We start from the raw sequence: 8,444 nt of genomic DNA, 5'->3' as shown, positions 1-8,444 counted from the left end.
ATTCATTTAATAATGCTGATGTAATACATTTAAGACAGTTATTATTTAGATAGAATACGGCCTTGCTATCCAGCTGTTCGGTTATAATGTATTCCTGTAAGGTTACTTCTAATCGGTAAAATACAGTAGTAGATTCAGTTTTTAAGTCATTCCCTTACACAGCTGTTATCTTCACATGGTTGAATTACAAAACTGCAGGAAGAAGATTTTATTCTACAAGGACTCTGGAAGGGAGCGGAAGATTTATATGGTCAATTTCCTGACCAATCCGATAATCACTTACGAAAAACATAACATTAAGCTTTCTGAGCTGGCAGCTGCCAGGGTGAGGGCTCAAAGCACACTGCAGTTTCAGAGGTTACTTGCATTTACACATGAATTTTATCCCTTCTGTTCTATGATTAATAGAATAAAACACACTATTAACTACTTTGCTTTTAAACTAGCATTTCACATATATTTCAATACATATTTTCCTAAGATTGCCCCCCCTATTAATACTTTTTAATCTAATCTGAAGTATGCATAGTGTCATTTCATCTCCTAGCCTTTCACGCTCAGTATTTTCTGCTTGGGGAGTATTAATCTAAACATCAGAAAAAGCATCATCTGAAATAAATTTTTCAATTTCAATATCTTGGTCGAAAGTTTCAGTAACAGATATATCAACATAATCTTTGATCTTTTCATGCAGGGAATTCCACAGCAAACACATGCTCCTATTTGGAGTATACCCACACAAATAGCAATTCGAATGTTCATTTGGATGGAACCCCACCACCCAAACAGATTATGGAAAAAGTCCGTCAGTGGGTTTGGGCCTGGTTCAGTCATGGCTGATACTTGCTGAATTCCCGCTAGGTGATGAGCACAGCTTTCTTCTCCATGTACCACCTCTTTTTGCTTGGGTGAAGTCAAGAGCCATTGCATTTTGTAGCACAACAGTTTTCATTGCATTTACTTCATTAGTCAGCAATTTTAGGGTGGAAAAAGTAGCATTACTCATTACTTCTAAAGTTTCGACAGCTTCCTCAGCTCCCAGATCGATTGGACTGTTCCATAGGCTGGTAGTATTCCTGGCCAGGAAATAACACTTGTCACCCAAGTCCATATGAGTCAATTCACTTTTGTCTTACTAAATCATGGTCTTTCCAACCAGCTTCGATCTTCCCAACTGGATTCTCCAGTTTCTTAACTGGACCTTCAGATTTTCGAGCTGTTTCCCTTACATGTCGTATCTTACCCACAGGTAGTTCTGCAGTATGTTTTATTGCTGTAACCAGATAACCCAAAAAACAACTGCCGGACCAATTCTCAGGTTAACATTTATATGCCTTTTTCCCTCAAATAAAATAAGTTCTCTACTTTGGTACTAATACGTGTTATCCCTGCAGCAAACATTTTCCTATCTTTAATACACAATTGTTTAGTTAAGACTGGATTGTCACGTACTGCATTTAATGTAGTTTTCATTCAACTCCGATTTGAATCATAGTATTACAAACCGTACACCCACTTCTGACTTTAATGTAACATTTATAAGACATTGTTATATTACAATGACTCCAGTCCACATGGAGGGTGTCATTTTAGTAGAAACATACAACTACTTTTTGTGTGACAGGTAAAAATAAAGCTATTTCGTCCTGTGATCTCACAGTTCCTGTATCAAAAAGCAAATTTTCCCAAGTCTCTGTTAACCCTGGAGGGACAGCGGACATCAACCATCCTCCATATGCTGTTATAGCTGTACAAACCCAGCTATTTGAAATGTTCATAGTCTCTGCATACACAGGTTTCATGGCCAGGTATGTGTTAAAATTTGGATGCCAGTCTATAGACAGTTCATCACGTCTCCTCACTTTCACTTGTGTGGTTGAGTGCAGGAAAAAACCATAATAAGAGAAAATTTGTAGTCAACAAATGCACAGCTAACAAAATAATTATGCAATAGTTCTGGGGTTGCTCTGCTTTTCTGCTTGCTTTACTCTTGGCCATTTTGCCCTTGTGTATCACAAAGTTTTTATCAAGTTGAAAGTTCTTTACCGGTTTACAATGCGTCAAATGAACCCAGGACGTCCTCTCAGCTACTCTGACTGCAGTAGGCGTTGCCAACAGGACCTGGTATGGACCTTACCACTTTGGACTCTCCCAGTTATGTTTCTTCGTCACTTTGATCCAGATCCAGGATCCTGGTTCCAAAACTGCTTCTACCGGTTTGGTCTGTCTTATCTGAAAAAGTTAAAATGCAAAACAGCTTTATTCCTTAACAATTTCCTCATATATTCTGCTAACGGTCAGCCTCTTGCTCTGCAGTCATGAGAGCTTTCCACTGAGTCACATAACATGCTCTCCCAAAAACTATTTCGAAGGGAGTCAAACCTTTTACATTTGGAACTGTTCTCATACTCAGCAGTGCTAAAGGCAGACAGTATATCCAGTTCATTTGGGTTTCCTCAAATAGCTTCCGAAGCTTACTTTTGATGGTACCATTGTACCTTTCCACCAGTCCTGCTGACTGTGGGTGGGAAGCACAATGGTTCTTTAAGGAGATACCAAAAAATCTCCCAAGCTGGTGAATCGTTTGATTCACATATTGTGTGCCGTTGTCACTATTAATCCTTTACAGAATGACAAATATAGGGATTAGTAGTTTCATAAGGGCTTTCGCCACTGTTGCTGCATCCGGGTTTTTGGGATGCAAAAGCTTCTACCCATTTAATAAAAATGTCTACAATAACTAAACAAAACTTATTCCCTTCTCAATTATTTTATTCTATGAAATCCATCCAAATAGTATGGAATGGGTATGGTGGTATAGGAAAAATTCCTTGCTTGGTCTTAAATGTTCCTTGTGCATGGTGCTTGTTGTTACAAGTATGACAAACTGCACAATTTTTTTGTATAATTTATGTATCCGTATATTTGGAATATTCGATTTACTAACTGTACCATCCACCCTGTTGAGACATGGCTCTGCCCATGGCGCAACAGAGCTGCATATCGAAATAAATTAGACTTCAATAATTTTTTTTTTCTCTTTGTAAATGTACAATCCTTTTTCAAGAATTGCACCACATTTTACCAATTTTTGTTTTTCTACTTTGGTAGTAAGTGTCTGCATTGTTTTTAACATGTCTAAATCTAAAATCTCAAACGGTTGTAATTCCTCATTCAATTATAAAGTTTCTGAGGCTGCTTGCTTTGCAGCTGCATCAGCTCATGCATTGCCTTTTGAAATCTTATCCTGCTGTTTTGTATGAGCTAGACATTTACAAATAGCTACTTTGGTAGGTAACTGAATAGATTCTAATAGCTCCAAAATAAAGTGCGCATGATTAATAGGTTTTCCACTGGATGTAATCATTACTCTATTTTTCCATTGTTGTGCAATTACATGTACTGTAGAAAAAACACACTTGTTTTTTGCTAAAGTACATGCTCTAGTCAAAGCTATCAATTCCGCTGTTTGTGCAGATAAGTTGTGTGGTAAGGATTGACCTTCTAAAATTTCAGTGTCTAACTAATGCATACCCCACCAGATTCTTCCCTGTAGGACCCCTTCTGCAATAGCCGTACACGTAATATGTCACCTCGGCATTATTCCAAGGGCATATCTGTAAGATCTTGTCTAGGCAACGCTAACTGCTCAATTTGCTGCAGGCAGCTGTGTGGTGTGCCCTCCGCAGCAGTTGGAAGTAATGTTGATGGATTTAATGTCGTACATCGTTCAGTTGTCATATGACGTTTGCTCAGCAGTATAGTCATACATGAAAGATGTCTAGCAGGAGAAAGGTATGCCATTTTCTCTTGCAGTTAAATTATTGCAACTCCATGAGGCACTCTCAATGTGAGAGGGTGGAATAACACCACTGAGGCGGAAGCCTGCACTGCCATTGCGGCTGGAACTACTGCATGTACACAGTGAGGCAAACATCGCGCCACTGGGTCTAACTGTGATGAATAGTAAGCTATGAGGCGTTGCTTATCCCCATGTTGGTGCGTCATGTACCCTTGCTTACAATCTACGGTCTTAAAGAACCGCTTGTCATAATTTTGAAGTCATAAAACTAATGAAGCTATCAACGGATTCAACCTGCAGAAAGCCATTTATGCTTCTGTTGTCCATTGTACAATATCTTGTGCTGCCATTGGTGTCTTATATATCCAATCAGTCAGTGGAGCAGATTCCAAAGCATAATTCGGTATCCAGCTACGACAAAAATTAGTTGTACCCAAGAAAGACATTATTTCTTTCTTAGTTGTTGGTTTGGGTGCTTGCAAAATTGCTGTATTTTTTTGCTCATCTTGTATTCTACCTAGATTGGATATTACATATCCCAAGTATCTAACTTGTTTTCTGTAAAGTTGTAACTTTTGTTGACTTTGTGTCCTTGTATTGCTTAAAATTTCAATAATGCTACAGTATCCACCCTGCACTGCTGCTGGGTGTGGGCTGCTAGCAAGATGTCATCTACATAAAGTTGAATTTGACTACCTCCCGGTGGTGTAAATCCTGACAGTATGCTAGCCATTTCTTTTTCAAAAAATAGTTGGGCTCTCATAAAATGCCTGTGGTAGGCGAGTATACGTATACCTTTTACCCTGAAATGTAAAGGCAAACCAATATTGACTATCAGGATGTATAGGTATTGAAAAGAAAGCATTGCTAATATCTACCACAGAGAAATACTTTTGTTGCTGTTCCAAATCATTCAACAAAGAATGTGGGTCTAGCACCGTAGCTGCTCTAGGTATTACTGCATTATTTACAGCTTGTAAATCTTGTACCATCCGCCATTCCCAGTTTGCTTTTTTAACAGGAAATAGGGGTGTATTACATGGTGATTCAGGATATTCTACCAGTACTCCTTTGAGTAATGCTGCTATTATAGGCTTAATTCCTACTTCTGCATCCTTTCTCAAAGGGTATTGTCTTTTCTGTGGTCTAAAAGGCGACTTTGGGGTAAGTGTAAATGGTCCTGCTGTTCGAATAAGCCCTACATCTGACTTGCCTGTTCACCATAAGAGTTGTTGGAATTTCACACAAGGCCTTTTCTTCCAAGAAAAATGGTAATCAGCTGTCCTCGCTATATTGCAAGTGTACAGCTGGATGTGTCTGTGTCAACCAATTCTGTTTTTGTATTTGTATCCCTTGTTCTGACAGCTCTAAATCAGTCTTCTCCCATCTTGTTACTCTTTCTCCTAAGTCTGCCCATTTAACACTTTTTTTATGCTTTGTCAAGCTAACATGTGGCAACCGATTAGATCTATACAATGCAAGGAATTGTTGAGGTAATGAAGAGCTAAGTACACTGTTCCCCTCAGTATCCCAGTACAAAGTACACAAAACCAATCTAGTTGCACGTTTTTTAAAGAGTTTTTGCTCATACTCTCTATCAGCTCCTGCTGTGGTACAGTAATAGAGTACAGTGTAACAAATGCTGTTGATCAGTGTCAAGGGAGGGGGTTTTACTGATGGCTACGTTAGTCAGCTCCTTGGTGACTGCCCCTGGACCAGTCGTGAATAGGTCCTGGCTGTACCAATAAAAGGTTTCACCCTCCGATCGCACTACAAAAGTATCCATTTGTCTCTGCCTCAATACCTTGTACAGTTGGAACTACTGCTATGCAAAATATCTGCATAAGGTCCCTGCCCAATATGTTTACTGGACACTTGGCAGAAACCACTATTTTACTTCTCTGGGTCATACCTGAAACGGGGTTGGTTATTGCTATATCATGGGAGAGTGGTTACCTGTATAGCTGTCCGTTTGCTGCTTTTAATAATATATAATCAGGTGATTCAGAATCTTCTGGTAACTTGGCGGGGTGTATCAAAGTCCGTGACACTCCTGAATCACACAGGAATTTGACTTCCCTTCCCTCCACCAGAAGTGTCACTTCGTTTTTGTATCTGCTAGGTAGAGCTCCAGGCTCAACAATGCTAAATCTAACATTTCATTTCCATTTTCATCTAAGTCAATTTGTACTTCCTCTACTCCTTCTACTAGATTGGTATTTGTCTTTTCTATTGTAGCTGTTACTAGTGATTCCTGACTTTCATATGATGTATCCTCACGATCATATAGTCAGTCCTCATCTCCTTTATATTCTGTCATAGCTTTCTTATTTTGTTTACAGTGCCTAGCTAGATGGCCTTTCTTTCCACACTTGAAGCACTCTCCTCTCTTTTTCCCTTTCCTCACTATCTTCTGATAGTTTGTCAGACTGTTTCCATGGGCATTCTTTTTCTTGCCCTTTTTACATGACTGTAATACAAATACTTCCGCTCCGTCTTCAGCAGAGAATACTTGCGCCTTCCTTTTACTTTGTAATGAAGCTACTAGTAGGTGCAATGCAACCTTTCAAAAATGCATGTTTAATTGTTGTTCATATGTGGAATCATGTGTTTGGTTCTCAGGAACCGACATAACGCTATGATTATTAAAACATTCTAATAATCGGGCATAATATCCATCTATTGTCTCATTTTCCTGTTGTATGCATTGATTAATGCAAGTCCAGTCTGCTCTAGGTTTCCAATTCTCAAAGATTCGGTTTGTCAGACCTTTCACTCTGTCTAATTCTGCGTCACTATGTGGGAGTGGCCTAAGTTCTGCATTACAAGGATTGCAGGTACCACAAATCATGTGCCAATATGGACCGATAATTTGTCTTACTAGTTTTTCTACTCACCTCATGCCTTGTTAATCCTCTAAACATTGTGCAAAATTAACTTCCTGATGGGGGGGATTCCCGCAGTAGCCTTCCGTATGTCTTCTGGTGTCCATGGTCTATATCATAGGAGTGCAGGATTTTGCCCTTGTCCTGCCTGAGGATTTGCAACTTCTATAAGTGGGCATATTTCTTCCTCACTCTCATCCTGTAGATTCCTCTCCATCTGGTATGATTTTGGGGCCCTATGCGTGTTATGTGTTCGAGACCTAGTCTCATAAGGATCTCTAACAACTGGTTGTGGTCTTACTGAAACTTCAGGATAACGCGGAGGTGGACCAGCCTGTCCACTCGCTCCTTAGCCTGAAAAGGGTAAGGGAGGGGGCAAGGGAGGAGGAGGATCTGTAGCTATTACGAAGTTATTATTCTCTTTGTATACAAATGTTTTTGAATTTTTAAGCTTCTGTTCTCTGCGATTTGCTTCCTCAATCCACCTGTGTGCTTGAGGTATGCCGAGTTGGCGTTTTTGCTTGACCTCCTGCAGCACATTTACGCTTTTTAAGGAGTTTAACTAGTGAAAGTTTATCTAGTTTACGATCAAATTCATATTTGTTAACCCATCTTGTATAATACCTAACCTAATCAGCACGCTGTAATTGCATGTATTTTGCGTCTTCGGTTAGGGGCGGATCTTGCGAGGTTTTAGTGCACTGATTACCCATGTCAAAATGTTACGTAACCCTTGTTTTATCACGTGATGTTAAATTCTTAGTTCATGTTTACAGTTTATCTAGAATAACTGTCTACCTTATTCTACAGTACTTCCTTTTGTGCCTGATCTGCAAAAACAAATCTTGACAACGATATACTGTAACATAGTCCCTGATCTAAAACGGAAATAAAAAGCCAAATTCTTCATACCTGAACCTCCTGGTTCATTGATGATTCAAATGATTCATTTTGATGATGGGTATAGCTTGTGCATACATGGATAAACCTGAATGAACAGGTCATTGAGAAATGGGAGTCTTCTGCAAACATGACTGTAGTAAGTAACAATTTTACTTTTTTTTTAATTCAGCATACCTGTGCGTAGGCGATAGCGCTGTGTGTAGGAGAGAGCGCTGTGTGTGCATGCACCTCTGTGTGCATCTTTCTCTGGCTGCATCTGTCTTTGTCTCTGGCTGCGTGAGTTTATTACATTGATGTATAACCTTGTTGCTTGTCCGTACGTCCAAACTCTGCACTTTAGCTCCTGGCAGGAAATGTTCTTGTATGTATATTCTGCATACACAATGATGAAGGGGTCATTGTGATAACGGAGTTATGTTTGTGCTCGTGCAGGTATGGCCTAAGTATGTGTGAAAAGACTTTTTGTGCTTGTGAAAACGCTATGCATTCTTGGTGAAAAATGGGCCATTTAGAGCCATAGGCTCTGCTTACCGTCTATTGACTGCAGTACTAAAGCATTGTCCTATTTTGTAATTGTGCATACATGGACCTAGTTAATTGTTTGTGTCATTAGGGAGTGCTTGTGCATTCACAGACTGACTACTGAGGTTTGTTACAAAAATAGTCATTTGTGGCGCTTGTGTATACATGAAAAGACTGAAGGTCTTTGCAGAAAAGGTATCGTTTTTGATTCGGCTGACATCACTCACTTATTTTTTTTGGCATGTAGAGGTTCTGTAAATTGAGTGATTCTGCTAGTTTTAAGATCTCTAATGAGATTCAAGAAAGCCATTTACAGTACAGCATGAAAAGTA

The sequence above is a fragment of the Protopterus annectens genome, chromosome 5.part0 (genome assembly GCF_019279795.1).
Source record: "Protopterus annectens isolate FY-2018-M chromosome 5.part0, PAN1.0, whole genome shotgun sequence".
NCBI classification, from domain to species: domain Eukaryota; kingdom Metazoa; phylum Chordata; order Ceratodontiformes; family Protopteridae; genus Protopterus; species Protopterus annectens.
Note: the sequence above shows the minus strand (reverse complement) of the source record.